The sequence below is a fragment of the Ambystoma mexicanum genome, chromosome 5q, assembly GCF_040938575.1.
Source record: "Ambystoma mexicanum isolate Mex_15411 chromosome 5q, UKY_AmexF1_1, whole genome shotgun sequence".
Lineage (NCBI taxonomy): Eukaryota > Metazoa > Chordata > Amphibia > Caudata > Ambystomatidae > Ambystoma > Ambystoma mexicanum.
In genome coordinates, this window is record NC_090933.1 from 527,162,616 (window position 1) to 527,184,250 (window position 21,635).

General features: G+C 49.0%; 19 non-coding genes across 19 annotated transcripts; all 19 read right to left on the minus strand.

Annotated features, from left to right (window-relative positions):
- Positions 1 to 169: 169 nt before the first annotated feature.
- On the minus strand, positions 170 to 242 carry TRNAA-AGC (transfer RNA alanine (anticodon AGC)). The gene has a single exon. It is a non-coding gene; the product is annotated as a tRNA-Ala (tRNA).
- A 1,100-nt stretch (positions 243 to 1,342) lies between these two features.
- On the minus strand, positions 1,343 to 1,415 carry TRNAA-AGC (transfer RNA alanine (anticodon AGC)). The gene has a single exon. It is a non-coding gene; the product is annotated as a tRNA-Ala (tRNA).
- A 1,100-nt stretch (positions 1,416 to 2,515) lies between these two features.
- Positions 2,516 to 2,588, minus strand: TRNAA-UGC (transfer RNA alanine (anticodon UGC)). Its single transcript has one exon. It is a non-coding gene; the product is annotated as a tRNA-Ala (tRNA).
- Positions 2,589 to 3,688: 1,100 nt separating this feature from the next.
- On the minus strand, positions 3,689 to 3,761 carry TRNAA-UGC (transfer RNA alanine (anticodon UGC)). The gene has a single exon. It is a non-coding gene; the product is annotated as a tRNA-Ala (tRNA).
- A 1,100-nt stretch (positions 3,762 to 4,861) lies between these two features.
- On the minus strand, positions 4,862 to 4,934 carry TRNAA-UGC (transfer RNA alanine (anticodon UGC)). Its single transcript has one exon. It is a non-coding gene; the product is annotated as a tRNA-Ala (tRNA).
- A 1,100-nt stretch (positions 4,935 to 6,034) lies between these two features.
- Positions 6,035 to 6,107, minus strand: TRNAA-UGC (transfer RNA alanine (anticodon UGC)). The gene has a single exon. It is a non-coding gene; the product is annotated as a tRNA-Ala (tRNA).
- A 1,099-nt stretch (positions 6,108 to 7,206) lies between these two features.
- TRNAA-UGC (transfer RNA alanine (anticodon UGC)) lies at positions 7,207 to 7,279 on the minus strand. Its single transcript has one exon. It is a non-coding gene; the product is annotated as a tRNA-Ala (tRNA).
- A 1,100-nt stretch (positions 7,280 to 8,379) lies between these two features.
- TRNAA-UGC (transfer RNA alanine (anticodon UGC)) lies at positions 8,380 to 8,452 on the minus strand. The gene has a single exon. It is a non-coding gene; the product is annotated as a tRNA-Ala (tRNA).
- Positions 8,453 to 9,552: 1,100 nt separating this feature from the next.
- Positions 9,553 to 9,625, minus strand: TRNAA-UGC (transfer RNA alanine (anticodon UGC)). The gene has a single exon. It is a non-coding gene; the product is annotated as a tRNA-Ala (tRNA).
- Positions 9,626 to 10,725: 1,100 nt separating this feature from the next.
- Positions 10,726 to 10,798, minus strand: TRNAA-UGC (transfer RNA alanine (anticodon UGC)). Its single transcript has one exon. It is a non-coding gene; the product is annotated as a tRNA-Ala (tRNA).
- Positions 10,799 to 11,898: 1,100 nt separating this feature from the next.
- Positions 11,899 to 11,971, minus strand: TRNAA-UGC (transfer RNA alanine (anticodon UGC)). The gene has a single exon. It is a non-coding gene; the product is annotated as a tRNA-Ala (tRNA).
- A 1,100-nt stretch (positions 11,972 to 13,071) lies between these two features.
- Positions 13,072 to 13,144, minus strand: TRNAA-UGC (transfer RNA alanine (anticodon UGC)). The gene has a single exon. It is a non-coding gene; the product is annotated as a tRNA-Ala (tRNA).
- Positions 13,145 to 14,243: 1,099 nt separating this feature from the next.
- Positions 14,244 to 14,316, minus strand: TRNAA-UGC (transfer RNA alanine (anticodon UGC)). Its single transcript has one exon. It is a non-coding gene; the product is annotated as a tRNA-Ala (tRNA).
- A 1,100-nt stretch (positions 14,317 to 15,416) lies between these two features.
- TRNAA-UGC (transfer RNA alanine (anticodon UGC)) lies at positions 15,417 to 15,489 on the minus strand. The gene has a single exon. It is a non-coding gene; the product is annotated as a tRNA-Ala (tRNA).
- A 1,100-nt stretch (positions 15,490 to 16,589) lies between these two features.
- Positions 16,590 to 16,662, minus strand: TRNAA-UGC (transfer RNA alanine (anticodon UGC)). Its single transcript has one exon. It is a non-coding gene; the product is annotated as a tRNA-Ala (tRNA).
- A 1,100-nt stretch (positions 16,663 to 17,762) lies between these two features.
- Positions 17,763 to 17,835, minus strand: TRNAA-UGC (transfer RNA alanine (anticodon UGC)). The gene has a single exon. It is a non-coding gene; the product is annotated as a tRNA-Ala (tRNA).
- Positions 17,836 to 18,935: 1,100 nt separating this feature from the next.
- TRNAA-UGC (transfer RNA alanine (anticodon UGC)) lies at positions 18,936 to 19,008 on the minus strand. The gene has a single exon. It is a non-coding gene; the product is annotated as a tRNA-Ala (tRNA).
- A 1,100-nt stretch (positions 19,009 to 20,108) lies between these two features.
- On the minus strand, positions 20,109 to 20,181 carry TRNAA-UGC (transfer RNA alanine (anticodon UGC)). The gene has a single exon. It is a non-coding gene; the product is annotated as a tRNA-Ala (tRNA).
- Positions 20,182 to 21,281: 1,100 nt separating this feature from the next.
- TRNAA-UGC (transfer RNA alanine (anticodon UGC)) lies at positions 21,282 to 21,354 on the minus strand. The gene has a single exon. It is a non-coding gene; the product is annotated as a tRNA-Ala (tRNA).
- Between the last annotated feature and the right edge of the window lie 281 nt (positions 21,355 to 21,635).

Consider the following 21,635-nt stretch of genomic DNA (forward strand, 5'->3'; position numbering starts at 1 on the left):
CGCCCGCTGCCAGCCTTGGTGCGGAAATGTGTAACGTTTTGGCATAGTAGAAAATGGACGGAAGACTTTTGGGATGATAGTAAACACCCTGAAGCCAGCAGCGCATGCCTCATTTGCGAGGATTTAAGAGTTTTGAATAAAATAGTCAAATGGAAGAAAAGTTTCTTGCTGGAGAATGCGGGCATCGATCCCGCTACCTCTCGCATGCTAAGCGAGCGCTCTACCATCTGAGCTAATTCCCCTTCTGAGCAAATGATCTTAAAGGACAGCTTAGTCTTTAGCTCGAACCTGCTTGGCTGTCCAGGGACCTGTAGTGCGTAAAGTCGCTTCTCTTCATCTGCCAGGGGAAAGAATCACAATCTCACCTTTTTGCCCAAAACAAAAAGTAATGGAGCTACAAATAAAGCTGCAGATGGCCATCCATTGCAATGAGGATTAGCCAACTAGGTCTGAATAGCAGAGTGACTCCACTGCCACGCCCTTTCACGCTGGACCTGCGCTTGTGATCAAGAGGCTGCACACCAACCCCATAGACCCGAGAGCTGAATTGAGAAGGTGCTTGCCTGCTGTTTAAGGCCGCTTGCACGCTGCTTGGAGCCAAAGGCCCAGCGTTGGAGTGCATTTGTCATTTTTACCAGATGGACATATTTTCCAATAGAGCGTCAGAATACTAAACAGGTAAGATTGAGGTCTGGAAATTGAGTCCACTTTCCAACGTGTGTCCCATAAAGCGGAAGTGTCCAGCCGAGTGCAAGCAGGTGCAGGTTGCACGCGTGTTATGGGACAGTGCAGTTTTGGACGTGATCCAATGCTCCTGTAGTTATCAGTGGGCCAGTACAGGTGACACCAGTGAGAGAAGAGGAAAAGAAAGAACTCTCGAGCTGTTGGCTGAGAGGCCCCAGTGGCCTTATGGATAAGGCAGTGGCCTACTAAACCAGGGATTGTGGGTTTGAGCCCCATCAGGGGTGGATCCTGGAATTTTGTTCAAACTTCTGCCAAAGTTAATATGCGGGAGTAGAGGGTGGGTGCAGGCTATTATTTTGCTGGGGGGCGCTGTGTAGTCCCGAACGTGCCCTGCTGGTAGGAGACTTTAAATGCCGGCCCCATAGACCCGAGAGCTGAATAGAGAAGGTGCTTGCTTCTCATTTTATTTCTCTCTGTTGCATAGTTTCACGCCCGCTGCCAGCCTTGGTGCGGAAATGTGTAACGTTTTGGCATAGTAGAAAATGGACGGAAGACTTTTGGGATGATAGTAAACACCCTGAAGCCAGCAGCGCATGCCTCATTTGCGAGGATTTAAGAGTTTTGAATAAAATAGTCAAATGGAAGAAAAGTTTCTTGCTGGAGAATGCGGGCATCGATCCCGCTACCTCTCGCATGCTAAGCGAGCGCTCTACCATCTGAGCTAATTCCCCTTCTGAGCAAATGATCTTAAAGGACAGCTTAGTCTTTAGCTCGAACCTGCTTGGCTGTCCAGGGACCTGTAGTGCGTAAAGTCGCTTCTCTTCATCTGCCAGGGGAAAGAATCACAATCTCACCTTTTTGCCCAAAACAAAAAGTAATGGAGCTACAAATAAAGCTGCAGATGGCCATCCATTGCAATGAGGATTAGCCAACTAGGTCTGAATAGCAGAGTGACTCCACTGCCACGCCCTTTCACGCTGGACCTGCGCTTGTGATCAAGAGGCTGCACACCAACCCCATAGACCCGAGAGCTGAATTGAGAAGGTGCTTGCCTGCTGTTTAAGGCCGCTTGCACGCTGCTTGGAGCCAAAGGCCCAGCGTTGGAGTGCATTTGTCATTTTTACCAGATGGACATATTTTCCAATAGAGCGTCAGAATACTAAACAGGTAAGATTGAGGTCTGGAAATTGAGTCCACTTTCCAACGTGTGTCCCATAAAGCGGAAGTGTCCAGCCGAGTGCAAGCAGGTGCAGGTTGCACGCGTGTTATGGGACAGTGCAGTTTTGGACGTGATCCAATGCTCCCGTAGTTATCAGTGGGCCAGTACAGGTGACACCAGTGAGAGAAGAGGAAAAGAAAGAACTCTCGAGGTGTTGGCTGAGAGGCCCCAGTGGCCTTATGGATAAGGCAGTGGCCTACTAAACCAGGGATTGTGGGTTTGAGCCCCATCAGGGGTGGATCCTGGAATTTTGTTCAAACTTCTGCCAAAGTTATATGCGGGAGTAGAGGGTGGGTGCAGGCTATTATTTTGCTGGGGGGCGCTGTGTAGTCCCGAACGTGCCCTGCTGGTCGGAGACTTTAAATGCCGGCCCCATAGACCCGAGAGCTGAATAGAGAAGGTGCTTGCTTCTCATTTTATTTCTCTCTGTTGCATAGTTTCACGCCAGCTGCCAGCCTTGGTGCAGAAATGTGTAACGTTTTGGCATAGTAGAAAATGGACGGAAGACTTTTGGGATGATAGTAAACACCCTGAAGCCAGCAGCGCATGCCTCATTTGCGAGGATTTAAGAGTTTTGAATAAAAAAAGTCAAATGAAAGAAAAGTTTCTTGCTGGAGAATGCGGGCATCGATCCCGCTACCTCTCGCATGCAAAGCGAGCGCTCTACCATCTGAGCTAATTCCCCTTCCGAGCAAGTGATCTTAAAGGACAGCTTAGTCTTTATCTCGCACTTGCTTGGCTGTCCAGGGACCTGTAGTGCATAAAGTCGCTTCTCTTCATCTGCCAGGGGAAAAATCACAATGTCACCTTTTTGCCCAAAACAAAAAGTAATGGAGCTACAAATAAAGCTGCAGATGGCCATCCATTGCAATGAAGATTGGCCAACTAGGTCTTAATAGCAGAGTGACTCCACTGCCACGCCCTTTCACGCTGGACCTGCGCTTGTGATCAAGAGGCTGCACACCAACCCCATAGACCCGAGAGCTGAATTGAGAAGGTGCTTGCCTGCTGTTTAAGGCCACTTGCACGCTGCTTGGAGCCAAAGGCCCAGCTTTGGAGTGCATTTGTCATTTTTACCAGATGGACATATTTTCCAATAGAGCGTCAGAATACTAAACAGGGAAGATTGAGGTCTGGAAACGGAGTCCACTTTCCAACGTGTGTCCCATAATGCGGAAGTGTCCAGCCGAGTGCAAGCAGGTGCAGGTTGCACGCGTGTTATGGGACAGTGCAGCTTTGGACGTGATCCAATGCTCCTGTAGTTATCAGTGGGCCAGTACAGGTGACACCAGTGAGAGAAGAGGAAAAGAAAGAACTCTCGAGCTGTTGGCTGAGCGGCCCCAGTGGCCTTATGTATAAGGCAGTGGCCTACTTAAACCAAGGATCGTGGGTTCGAGTCCCATCAGGGGTGGATCCTGGAATTTTGTTCAAACTTCTGCCAAAGTTATATGCGGGAGTAGAGGGTGGGTGCAGGCTATTATTTTGCTGGGGGGCGCTGTGTAGTCCCGAACGTGCCCTGCTGGTCGGAGACTTTAAATGCCGGCCCCATAGACCCGAGAGCTGAATAGAGAAGGTGCTTGCTTCTCATTTTATTTCTCTCTGTTGCATAGTTTCACGCCAGCTGCCAGCCTTGGTGCAGAAATGTGTAACGTTTTGGCATAGTAGAAAATGGACGGAAGACTTTTGGGATGATAGTAAACACCCTGAAGCCAGCAGCGCATGCCTCATTTGCGAGGATTTAAGAGTTTTGAATAAAAAAAGTCAAATGAAAGAAAAGTTTCTTGCTGGAGAATGCGGGCATCGATCCCGCTACCTCTCGCATGCAAAGCAAGCGCTCTACCATCTGAGCTAATTCCCCTTCTGCGCAAGTGATCTTAAAGGACAGCTTAGTCTTTATCTCGCACTTGCTTGGCTGTCCAGGGACCTGTAGTGCATAAAGTCGCTTCTCTTCATCTGCCAGGGGAAAAATCACAATGTCACCTTTTTGCCCAAAACAAAAAGTAATGGAGCTACAAATAAAGCTGCAGATGGCCATCCATTGCAATGAAGATTGGCCAACTAGGTTTTAATAGCAGAGTGACTCCACTGCCACGCCCTTTCACGCTGGACCTGCGCTTGTGATCAAGAGGCTGCACACCAACCCCATAGACCCGAGAGCTGAATTGAGAAGGTGCTTGCCTGCTGTTTAAGGCCACTTGCACGCTGCTTGGAGCCAAAGGCCCAGCTTTGGAGTGCATTTGTCATTTTTACCAGATGGACATATTTTCCAATAGAGCGTCAGAATACTAAACAGGGAAGATTGAGGTCTGGAAACGGAGTCCACTTTCCAACGTGTGTCCCATAAAGCGGAAGTGTCCAGCCGAGTGCAAGCAGGTGCAGGTTGCACGCGTGTTATGGGACAGTGCAGCTTTGGACGTGATCCAATGCTCCTGTAGTTATCAGTGGGCCAGTACAGGTGACACCAGTGAGAGAAGAGGAAAAGAAAGAACTCTCGAGCTGTTGGCTGAGCGGCCCTAGTGGCCTTATGGATAAGGCAGTGGCCTACTTAAACCAAGGATCGTGGGTTCGAGTCCCATCAGGGGTGGATCCTGGAATTTTGTTCAAACTTCTGCCAAAGTTATATGCGGGAGTAGAGGGTGGGTGCAGGCTATTATTTTGCTGGGGGGCGCTGTGTAGTCCCGAACGTGCCCTGCTGGTCGGAGACTTTAAATGCCGGCCCCATAGACCCGAGAGCTGAATAGAGAAGGTGCTTGCTTCTCATTTTATTTCTCTCTGTTGCATAGTTTCACGCCAGCTGCCAGCCTTGGTGCAGAAATGTGTAACGTTTTGGCATAGTAGAAAATGGACGGAAGACTTTTGGGATGATAGTAAACACCCTGAAGCCAGCAGCGCATGCCTCATTTGCGAGGATTTAAGAGTTTTGAATAAAAAAAGTCAAATGAAAGAAAAGTTTCTTGCTGGAGAATGCGGGCATCGATCCCGCTACCTCTCGCATGCAAAGCGAGCGCTCTACCATCTGAGCTAATTCCCCTTCTGAGCAAATGATCTTAAAGGACAGCTTAGTCTTTATCTCGCACTTGCTTGGCTGTCCAGGGACCTGTAGTGCATAAAGTCGCTTCTCTTCATCTGCCAGGGGAAAAATCACAATGTCACCTTTTTGCCCAAAACAAAAAGTAATGGAGCTACAAATAAAGCTGCAGATGGCCATCCATTGCAATGAAGATTGGCCAACTAGGTCTTAATAGCAGAGTGACTCCACTGCCACGCCCTTTCACGCTGGACCTGCGCTTGTGATCAAGAGGCTGCACACCAACCCCATAGACCCGAGAGCTGAATTGAGAAGGTGCTTGCCTGCTGTTTAAGGCCACTTGCACGCTGCTTGGAGCCAAAGGCCCAGCTTTGGAGTGCATTTGTCATTTTTACCAGATGGACATATTTTCCAATAGAGCGTCAGAATACTAAACAGGGAAGATTGAGGTCTGGAAACGGAGTCCACTTTCCAACGTGTGTCCCATAATGCGGAAGTGTCCAGCCGAGTGCAAGCAGGTGCAGGTTGCACGCGTGTTATGGGACAGTGCAGCTTTGGACGTGATCCAATGCTCCTGTAGTTATCAGTGGGCCAGTACAGGTGACACCAGTGAGAGAAGAGGAAAAGAAAGAACTCTCGAGCTGTTGGCTGAGCGGCCCCAGTGGCCTTATGGATAAGGCAGTGGCCTACTTAAACCAAGGATCGTGGGTTCGAGTCCCATCAGGGGTGGATCCTGGAATTTTGTTCAAACTTCTGCCAAAGTTATATGCGGGAGTAGAGGGTGGGTGCAGGCTATTATTTTGCTGGGGGGCGCTGTGTAGTCCCGAACGTGCCCTGCTGGTCGGAGACTTTAAATGCCGGCCCCATAGACCCGAGAGCTGAATAGAGAAGGTGCTTGCTTCTCATTTTATTTCTCTCTGTTGCATAGTTTCACGCCAGCTGCCAGCCTTGGTGCAGAAATGTGTAACGTTTTGGCATAGTAGAAAATGGACGGAAGACTTTTGGGATGATAGTAAACACCCTGAAGCCAGCAGCGCATGCCTCATTTGCGAGGATTTAAGAGTTTTGAATAAAAAAAGTCAAATGAAAGAAAAGTTTCTTGCTGGAGAATGCAGGCATCGATCCCGCTACCTCTCGCATGCAAAGCGAGCGCTCTACCATCTGAGCTAATTCCCCTTCTGCGCAAGTGATCTTAAAGGACAGCTTAGTCTTTATCTCGCACTTGCTTGGCTGTCCAGGGACCTGTAGTGCATAAAGTCGCTTCTCTTCATCTGCCAGGGGAAAAATCACAATGTCACCTTTTTGCCCAAAACAAAAAGTAATGGAGCTACAAATAAAGCTGCAGATGGCCATCCATTGCAATGAAGATTGGCCAACTAGGTTTTAATAGCAGAGTGACTCCACTGCCACGCCCTTTCACGCTGGACCTGCGCTTGTGATCAAGAGGCTGCACACCAACCCCATAGACCCGAGAGCTGAATTGAGAAGGTGCTTGCCTGCTGTTTAAGGCCACTTGCACGCTGCTTGGAGCCAAAGGCCCAGCTTTGGAGTGCATTTGTCATTTTTACCAGATGGACATATTTTCCAATAGAGCGTCAGAATACTAAACAGGGAAGATTGAGGTCTGGAAACGGAGTCCACTTTCCAACGTGTGTCCCATAAAGCGGAAGTGTCCAGCCGAGTGCAAGCAGGTGCAGGTTGCACGCGTGTTATGGGACAGTGCAGCTTTGGACGTGATCCAATGCTCCTGTAGTTATCAGTGGGCCAGTACAGGTGACACCAGTGAGAGAAGAGGAAAAGAAAGAACTCTCGAGCTGTTGGCTGAGCCGCCCCAGTGGCCTTATGGATAAGGCAGTGGCCTACTTCAACCAAGGATCGTGGGTTCGAGTCCCATCAGGGGTGGATCCTGGAATTTTGTTCAAACTTCTGCCAAAGTTATATGCGGGAGTAGAGGGTGGGTGCAGGCTATTATTTTGCTGGGGGGCGCTGTGTAGTCCCGAACGTGCCTGCTGGTCGGAGACTTTAAATGCCGGCCCCATAGACCCGAGAGCTGAATAGAGAAGGTGCTTGCTTCTCATTTTATTTCTCTCTGTTGCATAGTTTCACGCCAGCTGCCAGCCTTGGTGCAGAAATGTGTAACGTTTTGGCATAGTAGAAAATGGACGGAAGACTTTTGGGATGATAGTAAACACCCTGAAGCCAGCAGCGCATGCCTCATTTGCGAGGATTTAAGAGTTTTGAATAAAAAAAGTCAAATGAAAGAAACGTTTCTTGCTGGAGAATGCGGGCATCGATCCCGCTACCTCTCGCATGCAAAGCGAGCGCTCTACCATCTGAGCTAATTCCCCTTCTGAGCGAATGATCTTAAAGGACAGCTTAGTCTTTATCTCGCACTTGCTTGGCTGTCCAGGGACCTGTAGTGCATAAAGTCGCTTCTCTTCATCTGCCAGGGGAAAAATCACAATGTCACCTTTTTGCCCAAAACAAAAAGTAATGGAGCTACAAATAAAGCTGCAGATGGCCATCCATTGCAATGAAGATTGGCCAACTAGGTCTTAATAGCAGAGTGACTCCACTGCCACGCCCTTTCACGCTGGACCTGCGCTTGTGATCAAGAGGCTGCACACCAACCCCATAGACCCGAGAGCTGAATTGAGAAGGTGCTTGCCTGCTGTTTAAGGCCACTTGCACGCTGCTTGGAGCCAAAGGCCCAGCTTTGGAGTGCATTTGTCATTTTTACCAGATGGACATATTTTCCAATAGAGCGTCAGAATACTAAACAGGGAAGATTGAGGTCTGGAAACGGAGTCCACTTTCCAACGTGTGTCCCATAATGCGGAAGTGTCCAGCCGAGTGCAAGCAGGTGCAGGTTGCACGCGTGTTATGGGACAGTGCAGCTTTGGACGTGATCCAATGCTCCTGTAGTTATCAGTGGGCCAGTACAGGTGACACCAGTGAGAGAAGAGGAAAAGAAAGAACTCTCCAGCTGTTGGCTGAGCGGCCCCAGTGGCCTTATGGATAAGGCAGTGGCCTACTTAAACCAAGGATCGTGGGTTCGAGTCCCATCAGGGGTGGATCCTGGAATTTTGTTCAAACTTCTGCCAAAGTTATATGCGGGAGTAGAGGGTGGGTGCAGGCTATTATTTTGCTGGGGGGCGCTGTGTAGTCCCGAACGTGCCCTGCTGGTCGGAGACTTTAAATGCCGGCCCCATAGACCCGAGAGCTGAATAGAGAAGGTGCTTGCTTCTCATTTTATTTCTCTCTGTTGCATAGTTTCACGCCAGCTGCCAGCCTTGGTGCAGAAATGTGTAACGTTTTGGCATAGTAGAAAATGGACGGAAGACTTTTGGGATGATAGTAAACACCCTGAAGCCAGCAGCGCATGCCTCATTTGCGAGGATTTAAGAGTTTTGAATAAAAAAAGTCAAATGAAAGAAAAGTTTCTTGCTGGAGAATGCGGGCATCGATCCCGCTACCTCTCGCATGCAAAGCGAGCGCTCTACCATCTGAGCTAATTCCCCTTCTGAGCAAATGATCTTAAAGGACAGCTTAGTCTTTATCTCGCACTTGCTTGGCTGTCCAGGGACCTGTAGTGCATAAAGTCGCTTCTCTTCATCTGCCAGGGGAAAAATCACAATGTCACCTTTTTGCCCAAAACAAAAAGTAATGGAGCTACAAATAAAGCTGCAGATGGCCATCCATTGCAATGAAGATTGGCCAACTAGGTCTTAATAGCAGAGTGACTCCACTGCCACGCCCTTTCACGCTGGACCTGCGCTTGTGATCAAGAGGCTGCACACCAACCCCATAGACCCGAGAGCTGAATTGAGAAGGTGCTTGCCTGCTGTTTAAGGCCACTTGCACGCTGCTTGGAGCCAAAGGCCCAGCTTTGGAGTGCATTTGTCATTTTTACCAGATGGACATATTTTCCAATAGAGCGTCAGAATACTAAACAGGGAAGATTGAGGTCTGGAAACGGAGTCCACTTTCCAACGTGTGTCCCATAATGCGGAAGTGTCCAGCCGAGTGCAAGCAGGTGCAGGTTGCACGCGTGTTATGGGACAGTGCAGCTTTGGACGTGATCCAATGCTCCTGTAGTTATCAGTGGGCCAGTACAGGTGACACCAGTGAGAGAAGAGGAAAAGAAAGAACTCTCGAGTTGTTGGCTGAGCGGCCCCAGTGGCCTTATGGATAAGGCAGTGGCCTACTTAAACCAAGGATCGTGGGTTCGAGTCCCATCAGGGGTGGATCCTGGAATTTTGTTCAAACTTCTGCCAAAGTTATATGCGGGAGTAGAGGGTGGGTGCAGGCTATTATTTTGCTGGGGGGCGCTGTGTAGTCCCGAACGTGCCCTGCTGGTCGGAGACTTTAAATGCCGGCCCCATAGACCCGAGAGCTGAATAGAGAAGGTGCTTGCTTCTCATTTTATTTCTCTCTGTTGCATAGTTTCACGCCAGCTGCCAGCCTTGGTGCAGAAATGTGTAACGTTTTGGCATAGTAGAAAATGGACGGAAGACTTTTGGGATGATAGTAAACACCCTGAAGCCAGCAGCGCATGCCTCATTTGCGAGGATTTAAGAGTTTTGAATAAAAAAAGTCAAATGAAAGAAAAGTTTCTTGCTGGAGAATGCGGGCATCGATCCCGCTACCTCTCGCATGCAAAGCGAGCGCTCTACCATCTGAGCTAATTCCCCTTCCGAGCAAGTGATCTTAAAGGACAGCTTAGTCTTTATCTCGCACTTGCTTGGCTGTCCAGGGACCTGTAGTGCATAAAGTCGCTTCTCTTCATCTGCCAGGGGAAAAATCACAATGTCACCTTTTTGCCCAAAACAAAAAGTAATGGAGCTACAAATAAAGCTGCAGATGGCCATCCATTGCAATGAAGATTGGCCAACTAGGTCTTAATAGCAGAGTGACTCCACTGCCACGCCCTTTCACGCTGGACCTGCGCTTGTGATCAAGAGGCTGCACACCAACCCCATAGACCCGAGAGCTGAATTGAGAAGGTGCTTGCCTGCTGTTTAAGGCCACTTGCACGCTGCTTGGAGCCAAAGGCCCAGCTTTGGAGTGCATTTGTCATTTTTACCAGATGGACATATTTTCCAATAGAGCGTCAGAATACTAAACAGGGAAGATTGAGGTCTGGAAACGGAGTCCACTTTCCAACGTGTGTCCCATAATGCGGAAGTGTCCAGCCGAGTGCAAGCAGGTGCAGGTTGCACGCGTGTTATGGGACAGTGCAGCTTTGGACGTGATCCAATGCTCCTGTAGTTATCAGTGGGCCAGTACAGGTGACACCAGTGAGAGAAGAGGAAAAGAAAGAACTCTCGAGCTGTTGGCTGAGCGGCCCCAGTGGCCTTATGTATAAGGCAGTGGCCTACTTAAACCAAGGATCGTGGGTTCGAGTCCCATCAGGGGTGGATCCTGGAATTTTGTTCAAACTTCTGCCAAAGTTATATGCGGGAGTAGAGGGTGGGTGCAGGCTATTATTTTGCTGGGGGGCGCTGTGTAGTCCCGAACGTGCCCTGCTGGTCGGAGACTTTAAATGCCGGCCCCATAGACCCGAGAGCTGAATAGAGAAGGTGCTTGCTTCTCATTTTATTTCTCTCTGTTGCATAGTTTCACGCCAGCTGCCAGCCTTGGTGCAGAAATGTGTAACGTTTTGGCATAGTAGAAAATGGACGGAAGACTTTTGGGATGATAGTAAACACCCTGAAGCCAGCAGCGCATGCCTCATTTGCGAGGATTTAAGAGTTTTGAATAAAAAAAGTCAAATGAAAGAAAAGTTTCTTGCTGGAGAATGCGGGCATCGATCCCGCTACCTCTCGCATGCAAAGCAAGCGCTCTACCATCTGAGCTAATTCCCCTTCTGCGCAAGTGATCTTAAAGGACAGCTTAGTCTTTATCTCGCACTTGCTTGGCTGTCCAGGGACCTGTAGTGCATAAAGTCGCTTCTCTTCATCTGCCAGGGGAAAAATCACAATGTCACCTTTTTGCCCAAAACAAAAAGTAATGGAGCTACAAATAAAGCTGCAGATGGCCATCCATTGCAATGAAGATTGGCCAACTAGGTTTTAATAGCAGAGTGACTCCACTGCCACGCCCTTTCACGCTGGACCTGCGCTTGTGATCAAGAGGCTGCACACCAACCCCATAGACCCGAGAGCTGAATTGAGAAGGTGCTTGCCTGCTGTTTAAGGCCACTTGCACGCTGCTTGGAGCCAAAGGCCCAGCTTTGGAGTGCATTTGTCATTTTTACCAGATGGACATATTTTCCAATAGAGCGTCAGAATACTAAACAGGGAAGATTGAGGTCTGGAAACGGAGTCCACTTTCCAACGTGTGTCCCATAAAGCGGAAGTGTCCAGCCGAGTGCAAGCAGGTGCAGGTTGCACGCGTGTTATGGGACAGTGCAGCTTTGGACGTGATCCAATGCTCCTGTAGTTATCAGTGGGCCAGTACAGGTGACACCAGTGAGAGAAGAGGAAAAGAAAGAACTCTCGAGCTGTTGGCTGAGCGGCCCTAGTGGCCTTATGGATAAGGCAGTGGCCTACTTAAACCAAGGATCGTGGGTTCGAGTCCCATCAGGGGTGGATCCTGGAATTTTGTTCAAACTTCTGCCAAAGTTATATGCGGGAGTAGAGGGTGGGTGCAGGCTATTATTTTGCTGGGGGGCGCTGTGTAGTCCCGAACGTGCCCTGCTGGTCGGAGACTTTAAATGCCGGCCCCATAGACCCGAGAGCTGAATAGAGAAGGTGCTTGCTTCTCATTTTATTTCTCTCTGTTGCATAGTTTCACGCCAGCTGCCAGCCTTGGTGCAGAAATGTGTAACGTTTTGGCATAGTAGAAAATGGACGGAAGACTTTTGGGATGATAGTAAACACCCTGAAGCCAGCAGCGCATGCCTCATTTGCGAGGATTTAAGAGTTTTGAATAAAAAAAGTCAAATGAAAGAAAAGTTTCTTGCTGGAGAATGCGGGCATCGATCCCGCTACCTCTCGCATGCAAAGCGAGCGCTCTACCATCTGAGCTAATTCCCCTTCTGAGCAAATGATCTTAAAGGACAGCTTAGTCTTTATCTCGCACTTGCTTGGCTGTCCAGGGACCTGTAGTGCATAAAGTCGCTTCTCTTCATCTGCCAGGGGAAAAATCACAATGTCACCTTTTTGCCCAAAACAAAAAGTAATGGAGCTACAAATAAAGCTGCAGATGGCCATCCATTGCAATGAAGATTGGCCAACTAGGTCTTAATAGCAGAGTGACTCCACTGCCACGCCCTTTCACGCTGGACCTGCGCTTGTGATCAAGAGGCTGCACACCAACCCCATAGACCCGAGAGCTGAATTGAGAAGGTGCTTGCCTGCTGTTTAAGGCCACTTGCACGCTGCTTGGAGCCAAAGGCCCAGCTTTGGAGTGCATTTGTCATTTTTACCAGATGGACATATTTTCCAATAGAGCGTCAGAATACTAAACAGGGAAGATTGAGGTCTGGAAACGGAGTCCACTTTCCAACGTGTGTCCCATAATGCGGAAGTGTCCAGCCGAGTGCAAGCAGGTGCAGGTTGCACGCGTGTTATGGGACAGTGCAGCTTTGGACGTGATCCAATGCTCCTGTAGTTATCAGTGGGCCAGTACAGGTGACACCAGTGAGAGAAGAGGAAAAGAAAGAACTCTCGAGCTGTTGGCTGAGCGGCCCCAGTGGCCTTATGGATAAGGCAGTGGCCTACTTAAACCAAGGATCGTGGGTTCGAGTCCCATCAGGGGTGGATCCTGGAATTTTGTTCAAACTTCTGCCAAAGTTATATGCGGGAGTAGAGGGTGGGTGCAGGCTATTATTTTGCTGGGGGGCGCTGTGTAGTCCCGAACGTGCCCTGCTGGTCGGAGACTTTAAATGCCGGCCCCATAGACCCGAGAGCTGAATAGAGAAGGTGCTTGCTTCTCATTTTATTTCTCTCTGTTGCATAGTTTCACGCCAGCTGCCAGCCTTGGTGCAGAAATGTGTAACGTTTTGGCATAGTAGAAAATGGACGGAAGACTTTTGGGATGATAGTAAACACCCTGAAGCCAGCAGCGCATGCCTCATTTGCGAGGATTTAAGAGTTTTGAATAAAAAAAGTCAAATGAAAGAAAAGTTTCTTGCTGGAGAATGCAGGCATCGATCCCGCTACCTCTCGCATGCAAAGCGAGCGCTCTACCATCTGAGCTAATTCCCCTTCTGCGCAAGTGATCTTAAAGGACAGCTTAGTCTTTATCTCGCACTTGCTTGGCTGTCCAGGGACCTGTAGTGCATAAAGTCGCTTCTCTTCATCTGCCAGGGGAAAAATCACAATGTCACCTTTTTGCCCAAAACAAAAAGTAATGGAGCTACAAATAAAGCTGCAGATGGCCATCCATTGCAATGAAGATTGGCCAACTAGGTTTTAATAGCAGAGTGACTCCACTGCCACGCCCTTTCACGCTGGACCTGCGCTTGTGATCAAGAGGCTGCACACCAACCCCATAGACCCGAGAGCTGAATTGAGAAGGTGCTTGCCTGCTGTTTAAGGCCACTTGCACGCTGCTTGGAGCCAAAGGCCCAGCTTTGGAGTGCATTTGTCATTTTTACCAGATGGACATATTTTCCAATAGAGCGTCAGAATACTAAACAGGGAAGATTGAGGTCTGGAAACGGAGTCCACTTTCCAACGTGTGTCCCATAAAGCGGAAGTGTCCAGCCGAGTGCAAGCAGGTGCAGGTTGCACGCGTGTTATGGGACAGTGCAGCTTTGGACGTGATCCAATGCTCCTGTAGTTATCAGTGGGCCAGTACAGGTGACACCAGTGAGAGAAGAGGAAAAGAAAGAACTCTCGAGCTGTTGGCTGAGCCGCCCCAGTGGCCTTATGGATAAGGCAGTGGCCTACTTCAACCAAGGATCGTGGGTTCGAGTCCCATCAGGGGTGGATCCTGGAATTTTGTTCAAACTTCTGCCAAAGTTATATGCGGGAGTAGAGGGTGGGTGCAGGCTATTATTTTGCTGGGGGGCGCTGTGTAGTCCCGAACGTGCCTGCTGGTCGGAGACTTTAAATGCCGGCCCCATAGACCCGAGAGCTGAATAGAGAAGGTGCTTGCTTCTCATTTTATTTCTCTCTGTTGCATAGTTTCACGCCAGCTGCCAGCCTTGGTGCAGAAATGTGTAACGTTTTGGCATAGTAGAAAATGGACGGAAGACTTTTGGGATGATAGTAAACACCCTGAAGCCAGCAGCGCATGCCTCATTTGCGAGGATTTAAGAGTTTTGAATAAAAAAAGTCAAATGAAAGAAAAGTTTCTTGCTGGAGAATGCGGGCATCGATCCCGCTACCTCTCGCATGCAAAGCGAGCGCTCTACCATCTGAGCTAATTCCCCTTCTGAGCAAATGATCTTAAAGGACAGCTTAGTCTTTATCTCGCACTTGCTTGGCTGTCCAGGGACCTGTAGTGCATAAAGTCGCTTCTCTTCATCTGCCAGGGGAAAAATCACAATGTCACCTTTTTGCCCAAAACAAAAAGTAATGGAGCTACAAATAAAGCTGCAGATGGCCATCCATTGCAATGAAGATTGGCCAACTAGGTCTTAATAGCAGAGTGACTCCACTGCCACGCCCTTTCACGCTGGACCTGCGCTTGTGATCAAGAGGCTGCACACCAACCCCATAGACCCGAGAGCTGAATTGAGAAGGTGCTTGCCTGCTGTTTAAGGCCACTTGCACGCTGCTTGGAGCCAAAGGCCCAGCTTTGGAGTGCATTTGTCATTTTTACCAGATGGACATATTTTCCAATAGAGCGTCAGAATACTAAACAGGGAAGATTGAGGTCTGGAAACGGAGTCCACTTTCCAACGTGTGTCCCATAATGCGGAAGTGTCCAGCCGAGTGCAAGCAGGTGCAGGTTGCACGCGTGTTATGGGACAGTGCAGCTTTGGACGTGATCCAATGCTCCTGTAGTTATCAGTGGGCCAGTACAGGTGACACCAGTGAGAGAAGAGGAAAAGAAAGAACTCTCGAGCTGTTGGCTGAGCGGCCCCAGTGGCCTTATGGATAAGGCAGTGGCCTACTTAAACCAAGGATCGTGGGTTCGAGTCCCATCAGGGGTGGATCCTGGAATTTTGTTCAAACTTCTGCCAAAGTTATATGCGGGAGTAGAGGGTGGGTGCAGGCTATTATTTTGCTGGGGGGCGCTGTGTAGTCCCGAACGTGCCCTGCTGGTCGGAGACTTTAAATGCCGGCCCCATAGACCCGAGAGCTGAATAGAGAAGGTGCTTGCTTCTCATTTTATTTCTCTCTGTTGCATAGTTTCACGCGAGCTGCCAGCCTTGGTGCAGAAATGTGTAACGTTTTGGCATAGTAGAAAATGGACGGAAGACTTTTGGGATGATAGTAAACACCCTGAAGCCAGCAGCGCATGCCTCATTTGCGAGGATTTAAGAGTTTTGAATAAAAAAAGTCAAATGAAAGAAACGTTTCTTGCTGGAGAATGCGGGCATCGATCCCGCTACCTCTCGCATGCAAAGCGAGCGCTCTACCATCTGAGCTAATTCCCCTTCTGAGCGAATGATCTTAAAGGACAGCTTAGTCTTTATCTCGCACTTGCTTGGCTGTCCAGGGACCTGTAGTGCATAAAGTCGCTTCTCTTCATCTGCCAGGGGAAAAATCACAATGTCACCTTTTTGCCCAAAACAAAAAGTAATGGAGCTACAAATAAAGCTGCAGATGGCCATCCATTGCAATGAAGATTGGCCAACTAGGTCTTAATAGCAGAGTGACTCCACTGCCACGCCCTTTCACGCTGGACCTGCGCTTGTGATCAAGAGGCTGCACACCAACCCCATAGACCCGAGAGCTGAATTGAGAAGGTGCTTGCCTGCTGTTTAAGGCCACTTGCACGCTGCTTGGAGCCAAAGGCCCAGCTTTGGAGTGCATTTGTCATTTTTACCAGATGGACATATTTTCCAATAGAGCGTCAGAATACTAAACAGGGAAGATTGAGGTCTGGAAACGGAGTCCACTTTCCAACGTGTGTCCCATAATGCGGAAGTGTCCAGCCGAGTGCAAGCAGGTGCAGGTTGCACGCGTGTTATGGGACAGTGCAGCTTTGGACGTGATCCAATGCTCCTGTAGTTATCAGTGGGCCAGTACAGGTGACACCAGTGAGAGAAGAGGAAAAGAAAGAACTCTCCAGCTGTTGGCTGAGCGGCCCCAGTGGCCTTATGGATAAGGCAGTGGCCTACTTAAACCAAGGATCGTGGGTTCGAGTCCCATCAGGGGTGGATCCTGGAATTTTGTTCAAACTTCTGCCAAAGTTATATGCGGGAGTAGAGGGTGGGTGCAGGCTATTATTTTGCTGGGGGGCGCTGTGTAGTCCCGAACGTGCCCTGCTGGTCGGAGACTTTAAATGCCGGCCCCATAGACCCGAGAGCTGAATAGAGAAGGTGCTTGCTTCTCATTTTATTTCTCTCTGTTGCATAGTTTCACGCCAGCTGCCAGCCTTGGTGCAGAAATGTGTAACGTTTTGGCATAGTAGAAAATGGACGGAAGACTTTTGGGATGATAGTAAACACCCTGAAGCCAGCAGCGCATGCCTCATTTGCGAGGATTTAAGAGTTTTGAATAAAAAAAGTCAAATGAAAGAAAAGTTTCTTGCTGGAGAATGCGGGCATCGATCCCGCTACCTCTCGCATGCAAAGCGAGCGCTCTACCATCTGAGCTAATTCCCCTTCTGAGCGAATGATCTTAAAGGACAGCTTAGTCTTTATCTCGCACTTGCTTGGCTGTCCAGGGACCTGTAGTGCATAAAGTCGCTTCTCTTCATCTGCCAGGGGAAAAATCACAATGTCACCTTTTTGCCCAAAACAAAAAGTAATGGAGCTACAAATAAAGCTGCAGATGGCCATCCATTGCAATGAAGATTGGCCAACTAGGTCTTAATAGCAGAGTGACTCCACTGCCACGCCCTTTCACGCTGGACCTGCGCTTGTGATCAAGAGGCTGCACACCAACCCCATAGACCCGAGAGCTGAATTGAGAAGGTGCTTGCCTGCTGTTTAAGGCCACTTGCACGCTGCTTGGAGCCAAAGGCCCAGCTTTGGAGTGCATTTGTCATTTTTACCAGATGGACATATTTTCCAATAGAGCGTCAGAATACTAAACAGGGAAGATTGAGGTCTGGAAACGGAGTCCACTTTCCAACGTGTGTCCCATAATGCGGAAGTGTCCAGCCGAGTGCAAGCAGGTGCAGGTTGCACGCGTGTTATGGGACAGTGCAGCTTTGGACGTGATCCAATGCTCCTGTAGTTATCAGTGGGCCAGTACAGGTGACACCAGTGAGAGAAGAGGAAAAGAAAGAACTCTCCAGCTGTTGGCTGAGCGGCCCCAGTGGCCTTATGGATAAGGCAGTGGCCTACTTAAACCAAGGATCGTGGGTTCGAGTCCCATCAGGGGTGGATCCTGGAATTTTGTTCAAACTTCTGCCAAAGTTATATGCGGGAGTAGAGGGTGGGTGCAGGCTATTATTTTGCTGGGGGGCGCTGTGTAGTCCCGAACGTGCCCTGCTGGTCGGAGACTTTAAATGCCGGCCCCATAGACCCGAGAGCTGAATAGAGAAGGTGCTTGCTTCTCATTTTATTTCTCTCTGTTGCATAGTTTCACGCCAGCTGCCAGCCTTGGTGCAGAAATGTGTAACGTTTTGGCATAGTAGAAAATGGACGGAAGACTTTTGGGATGATAGTAAACACCCTGAAGCCAGCAGCGCATGCCTCATTTGCGAGGATTTAAGAGTTTTGAATAAAAAAAGTCAAATGAAAGAAAAGTTTCTTGCTGGAGAATGCGGGCATCGATCCCGCTACCTCTCGCATGCAAAGCGAGCGCTCTACCATCTGAGCTAATTCCCCTTCTGAGCAAATGATCTTAAAGGACAGCTTAGTCTTTATCTCGCACTTGCTTGGCTGTCCAGGGACCTGTAGTGCATAAAGTCGCTTCTCTTCATCTGCCAGGGGAAAAATCACAATGTCACCTTTTTGCCCAAAACAAAAAGTAATGGAGCTACAAATAAAGCTGCAGATGGCCATCCATTGCAATGAAGATTGGCCAACTAGGTCTTAATAGCAGAGTGACTCCACTGCCACGCCCTTTCACGCTGGACCTGCGCTTGTGATCAAGAGGCTGCACACCAACCCCATAGACCCGAGAGCTGAATTGAGAAGGTGCTTGCCTGCTGTTTAAGGCCACTTGCACGCTGCTTGGAGCCAAAGGCCCAGCTTTGGAGTGCATTTGTCATTTTTACCAGATGGACATATTTTCCAATAGAGCGTCAGAATACTAAACAGGGAAGATTGAGGTCTGGAAACGGAGTCCACTTTCCAACGTGTGTCCCATAATGCGGAAGTGTCCAGCCGAGTGCAAGCAGGTGCAGGTTGCACGCGTGTTATGGGACAGTGCAGCTTTGGACGTGATCCAATGCTCCTGTAGTTATCAGTGGGCCAGTACAGGTGACACCAGTGAGAGAAGAGGAAAAGAAAGAACTCTCGAGTTGTTGGCTGAGCGGCCCCAGTGGCCTTATGGATAAGGCAGTGGCCTACTTAAACCAAGGATCGTGGGTTCGAGTCCCATCAGGGGTGGATCCTGGAATTTTGTTCAAACTTCTGCCAAAGTTATATGCGGGAGTAGAGGGTGGGTGCAGGCTATTATTTTGCTGGGGGGCGCTGTGTAGTCCCGAACGTGCCCTGCTGGTCGGAGACTTTAAATGCCGGCCCCATAGACCCGAGAGCTGAATAGAGAAGGTGCTTGCTTCTCATTTTATTTCTCTCTGTTGCATAGTTTCACGCCAGCTGCCAGCCTTGGTGCCGAAATGTGTAACGTTTTGGCATAGTAGAAAATGGACGGAAGACTTTTGGGATGATAGTAAACACCCTGAAGCCAGCAGCGCATGCCTCATTTGCGAGGATTTAAGAGTTTTGAATAAAAAAAGTCAAATGAAAGAAAAGTTTCTTGCTGGAGAATGCGGGCATCGATCCCGCTACCTCTCGCATGCAAAGCGAGCGCTCTACCATCTGAGCTAATTCCCCTTCCGAGCAAGTGATCTTAAAGGACAGCTTAGTCTTTATCTCGCACTTGCTTGGCTGTCCAGGGACCTGTAGTGCATAAAGTCGCTTCTCTTCATCTGCCAGGGGAAAAATCACAATGTCACCTTTTTGCCCAAAACAAAAAGTAATGGAGCTACAAATAAAGCTGCAGATGGCCATCCATTGCAATGAAGATTGGCCAACTAGGTCTTAATAGCAGAGTGACTCCACTGCCACGCCCTTTCACGCTGGACCTGCGCTTGTGATCAAGAGGCTGCACACCAACCCCATAGACCCGAGAGCTGAATTGAGAAGGTGCTTGCCTGCTGTTTAAGGCCACTTGCACGCTGCTTGGAGCCAAAGGCCCAGCTTTGGAGTGCATTTGTCATTTTTACCAGATGGACATATTTTCCAATAGAGCGTCAGAATACTAAACAGGGAAGATTGAGGTCTGGAAACGGAGTCCACTTTCCAACGTGTGTCCCATAATGCGGAAGTGTCCAGCCGAGTGCAAGCAGGTGCAGGTTGCACGCGTGTTATGGGACAGTGCAGCTTTGGACGTGATCCAATGCTCCTGTAGTTATCAGTGGGCCAGTACAGGTGACACCAGTGAGAGAAGAGGAAAAGAAAGAACTCTCCAGCTGTTGGCTGAGCGGCCCCAGTGGCCTTATGGATAAGGCAGTGGCCTACTTAAACCAAGGATCGTGGGTTCGAGTCCCATCAGGGGTGGATCCTGGAATTTTGTTCAAACTTCTGCCAAAGTTATATGCGGGAGTAGAGGGTGGGTGCAGGCTATTATTTTGCTGGGGGGCGCTGTGTAGTCCCGAACGTGCCCTGCTGGTCGGAGACTTTAAATGCCGGCCCCATAGACCCGAGAGCTGAATAGAGAAGGTGCTTGCTTCTCATTTTATTTCTCTCTGTTGCATAGTTTCACGCCAGCTGCCAGCCTTGGTGCAGAAATGTGTAACGTTTTGGCATAGTAGAAAATGGACGGAAGACTTTTGGGATGATAGTAAACACCCTGAAGCCAGCAGCGCATGCCTCATTTGCGAGGATTTAAGAGTTTTGAATAAAAAAAGTCAAATGAAAGAAAAGTTTCTTGCTGGAGAATGCGGGCATCGATCCCGCTACCTCTCGCATGCAAAGCGAGCGCTCTACCATCTGAGCTAATTCCCCTTCTGAGCAAATGATCTTAAAGGACAGCTTAGTCTTTATCTCGCACTTGCTTGGCTGTCCAGGGACCTGTAGTGCATAAAGTCGCTTCTCTTCATCTGCCAGGGGAAAAATCACAATGTCACCTTTTTGCCCAAAACAAAAAGTAATGGAGCTACAAATAAAGCTGCAGATGGCCATCCATTGCAATGAAGATTGGCCAACTAGGTCTTAATAGCAGAGTGACTCCACTGCCACGCCCTTTCACGCTGGACCTGCGCTTGTGATCAAGAGGCTGCACACCAACCCCATAGACCCGAGAGCTGAATTGAGAAGGTGCTTGCCTGCTGTTTAAGGCCACTTGCACGCTGCTTGGAGCCAAAGGCCCAGCTTTGGAGTGCATTTGTCATTTTTACCAGATGGACATATTTTCCAATAGAGCGTCAGAATACTAAACAGGGAAGATTGAGGTCTGGAAACGGAGTCCACTTTCCAACGTGTGTCCCATAATGCGGAAGTGTCCAGCCGAGTGCAAGCAGGTGCAGGTTGCACGCGTGTTATGGGACAGTGCAGCTTTGGACGTGATCCAATGCTCCTGTAGTTATCAGTGGGCCAGTACAGGTGACACCAGTGAGAGAAGAGGAAAAGAAAGAACTCTCGAGTTGTTGGCTGAGCGGCCCCAGTGGCCTTATGGATAAGGCAGTGGCCTACTTAAACCAAGGATCGTGGGTTCGAGTCCCATCAGGGGTGGATCCTGGAATTTTGTTCAAACTTCTGCCAAAGTTATATGCGGGAGTAGAGGGTGGGTGCAGGCTATTATTTTGCTGGGGGGCGCTGTGTAGTCCCGAACGTGCCCTGCTGGTCGGAGACTTTAAATGCCGGCCCCATAGACCCGAGAGCTGAATAGAGAAGGTGCTTGCTTCTCATTTTATTTCTCTCTGTTGCATAGTTTCACGCCAGCTGCCAGCCTTGGTGCCGAAATGTGTAACGTTTTGGCATAGTAGAAAATGGACGGAAGACTTTTGGGATGATAGTAAACACCCTGAAGCCAGCAGCGCATGCCTCATTTGCGAGGATTTAAGAGTTTTGAATAAAAAAAGTCAAATGAAAGAAAAGTTTCTTGCTGGAGAATGCGGGCATCGATCCCGCTACCTCTCGCATGCAAAGCGAGCGCTCTACCATCTGAGCTAATTCCCCTTCCGAGCAAGTGATCTTAAAGGACAGCTTAGTCTTTATCTCGCACTTGCTTGGCTGTCCAGGGACCTGTAGTGCATAAAGTCGCTTCTCTTCATCTGCCAGGGGAAAAATCACAATGTCACCTTTTTGCCCAAAACAAAAAGTAATGGAGCTACAAATAAAGCTGCAGATGGCCATCCATTGCAATGAAGATTGGCCAACTAGGTCTTAATAGCAGAGTGACTCCACTGCCACGCCCTTTCACGCTGGACCTGCGCTTGTGATCAAGAGGCTGCACACCA